Raw genomic sequence first — 3,906 nt, 5'->3', positions numbered from 1 at the left:
TATATAACATAGTAAATGTTAAAGACATAAATACATGTAAAAAATAAATGAGAATTTAAAACTATAAAAATATAACACTTCAGAAGAAAAAAGATCAGATAGAAATTTTAAAATACATAATATAAATATTATAATTAAAATCCAATGGAAATTTCAAACATCAGAAAGAATCAATAAACTGGAAGACACATGTCAATATATTATTCTATGTAATAGAGATGGCAACAGAATTTATAAAAGAGATTAGGAAATAACAGTGTGTATTATTATTATCATATATTATAACAAGATTTAATATAGATCTATTCAGGATTCTTATACAGAATGGGGAGTATTAAGGGAAGAAATGTTTGATGATCTGGAAGGCATGAAGTTTGATATTTCCTAGTAGCAGAGGGAAAAAGCCTAACACAGACGGGGAAAGATAAAAAGAATTCTACCTTTATGCATAGTGAAAGTGCAAGTTGAAATCTTAAAATCAGCTGGGGAGGAAAACAAAACAAAAGAAAACAAAACAATACAAAAAGTACAAAGGAACAGCAATCAGGCTCGCGGCTAACAGCCCACTGGCAACAAAGTACAATGAAATAATATCCTAAAAGAGGTGATAGAAGAATATTTCAAGATCGGGGTGAAATAAAATCATGTTAAATTAAAAAAAAAGTGAGGTTGCCATCAGCATGACTGCAAAATGGATATACTTCAGAAAGAAGCAATAACCCAGAAATGAAAAACAATTACTTAAGAAGAAAATATGACTACAGAAACTGGGTAACTTAGATAAATCTAAGTAAACATTGCCTGTACAACATAGTACCAAGCTCAAATATATACTCTCTGAGCTTACTGGTATACAATAAAAATGTTAAGATGATAATGGTACATGAGAGAGGAAAAAACTGATTTTTATTGAGAGAGAGAGAGAAGGAGATAAATAGAGGTATACATTGAATAGTATATTTATGATATGCCAGGCACAATCTACATCTATATCTGTATTTTTGTTGAAATCTACATATACACATACACATATATGTATATATATAAATTCATTGTTTGGGATTCATTGAGGGTATACAAAGAATTAGGTTACACTGATTGCATTTGTTAGGTATATTCTCTCTTATAATTGTGTCCTGCCCCCCAAAGATGTGCCATACTTGGTGTCCCCCTAACCCTCTCCCTCCTCCCTACATTTACATTTTTAAGTTCAGTTTACTGAAAGGGCCTAGAAATGAAGATTCTCCAGTAATAAAGGGCCCATCCAGATTATGGTTTCTAAGTAGCATTCTAAATATAAAGAACAAAGACATTTGAAAGAAGTGTCTCATTTCAGAACTTATTGGGCTTATCAATTACCCGCTGAATATTTCTTCTCCTGATGTGTCATCTCTTATCCCGCCCCCCCCACCCCCCGGGAATCTTTTTTCTTCACCTACAAAACAGTTGTTTCTAACTTCCCTTAACCTTGCTGCTAGCTGGTATTCCAGCTCAGTGTTATTCCTTTAACCACAGTATCAATTGATTAAAAGGGAGCCCAATAGATAATAAACTTCTCAGAATATGTGACTCACTAGTTTCTTCCACATCCTCAGCTCCACTCACTTGCAATCTGATTCCTGAAGTAAACTCTTTGAAAAATTACCAAGCTCTAGAATCAAAGCTATCACTTTTTTGCAAAGTTCATCATACTACTTCTTGACATCTTCCAACATTTAATGCTATTCCCTATAGGCCAAAGAAATGTCTTGGCTTTGATGGCACTAGCCTAGCTTGTTTTATTTTATGACTAATAATCCTGATTTTTTTCTTCTGTCAGCTTTATATTCTATTATTTTTCATGTGTTTTGATTTGAGTAACTTTGCTATCTCCAAATAGTTCTAACTTAGTTGTGCTAGAATTAAAGCTTTAAAATCAAAGAATTAGAGGTAACTGCATCTTTAATTAAGACCAAACCATCATTTTGTGATTTAATCTGCATTTATGATGATTGATAACAGATGGTCTGGCCTTTGGTTTCCTAAATTTATAGACAAATTATGATCTTCCAGGTACTATATAGGTTAAGTACTCATTACATACTCAAAATAGCCCTGTAATATAGATAATTAATTTTCCCATTTTAGAGACGGTGAAACAGCAACTTATAGTTTATGTAGTTGGTAATGTTCATAAATGGCATAACAGCTGGACTTTGGCAGTGTGGCTCTAGTCACTATACGAAGATCTGACAATTAAGTTCATGAGCTTGTCACTGTGCGTTTATGCTGACTGCATTGTACAAACAACCTGGTCAGGTTTCATAACCTTGATATACCAGAGTCTCACAGCTGTGTTCCTGTGGACATGTGGCAGTGCATTGCTGAGTTGCATTCATTATTGTTCTTGTATACTTTTTTGTAGTGTCACAAAATTATCAGAGCTTGAATTAGAACAACAAACAAATGTTAAATTTCCAAGAGTGAAAGTGAAATCAAGGACCTGTTAGTCCAAGTTTATGGAGATAATGCTGTGAAGAAAATGCAATGTACAAACTTATTAAACATTTTTCTGAGGGGAGAAAAAGTGTCACTGATGAAGAGAGGTCAGGGTGTACAGTAATAAGCAGAACTGACAAAAACATTGCAGAAATTTATTGAATTGGTAAATTTTGTTATAGTTCATATTTAAACAAAATTGGATACTTTCTCAACTTTGACACTTTAATATCAGAAGAAAGAAAAACATGAAATTTAAAAGTTCCAATCACAATAATTTTTGTTAAACTCTTACTTAGAAATATTGACAGCCCTGGGCAGCACTCATAGTTCAGTGAGTAGGGTGCCAGCTACATGCACCGTGGCTGGTGAGTTTGAGCCCATCCCAGGCCAGCTAAAACAACTAGAGCTGCAATAAGAAAATAGCTGGGCATTATGGCCAGCTTCTATAGTCCCAGCTACTTGGGAGGCTGAGGCAAGAGAATCACTTGAGCCCAAGAGTTTGAGGTTTCTGTGAGCTGTGATGCCACAGAACTCTACTAAAGGTGACAGCTTGAGATTGTCTCAAAAAAACCCCAAATAGGCTTGGCTCCTATAGCTCAAGCAGCTAGGGTGCCAGCCACATACAGCAGAGCTGGCAGGTTTGAATGCAGCCTGGGCCTGCCAAACAACGAGAAATATAATTAAAAAAAAAATAGCTGGGCATTGTTTGGGCACCTGTAGTCCCAGCTACTTGGGAGGCTGAGGCAAGAGAATCACTTAACCCTAAGTGTTTGAGGCTGCTGTGAGCTGTGGCACCCCAGCACTCTACTAAAGTAGACAACTTTGAGACTCTGTCTCAAAAAAACAAAAACAAAAACGAAAATATGTTGACAACACAAAGTCCAAACATGGCATCATTCTGTTTCCTCCCTGCGTTTTTATGTGTTTTCTATTATTATGCTCAAATAGTGCATACTTTGGAAGACCATACGATCATTCTTCAGCACAGTGTTTTTCAGTAATACATAATTAACTACATATTTTTGAGATCCCTAAGGTTTATTTGGTTTACCAAAAGCCTTGTTAGAGCTAGAATTAAACCCATTTGGGAGAGTCCAGAAAGGGAGGTGTGCACAGCAAACAAAGAACTCCTTAAAAAAAAAAAATCCATCTCTGGAGGTTAGCTTTTGCTTTGAAGCAAAGGTCACCCAAAGTCAGAGAAATGGAAGTAAAGTGGTAGTGACCTAGCAGCCCGGTGCTCTGCGCCTTCGTGGGAGCATTAGCACTTTTTGAGGCTGCTCACCCTGAAGTGTAAAGGCCTCCGAAATGGAAGCCAGGACATTTGCATATAGAGTGAAGATTCCATTGTCTAAGTGAAAGCCACTCTTGCTTTCCTTCAGCCCTCAGGATAATCAGTCCAGCCAACTGTTTACACTCCATTATGTG

This window comes from Otolemur garnettii, unplaced genomic scaffold, assembly GCF_000181295.1.
Source record: "Otolemur garnettii isolate 467f Iridium unplaced genomic scaffold, OtoGar3 scaffold00002, whole genome shotgun sequence".
NCBI lineage: Eukaryota > Metazoa > Chordata > Mammalia > Primates > Galagidae > Otolemur > Otolemur garnettii.
The sequence above is the reverse complement of the archived record's forward strand: the minus strand, read 5'-3'. Positions refer to the sequence as shown.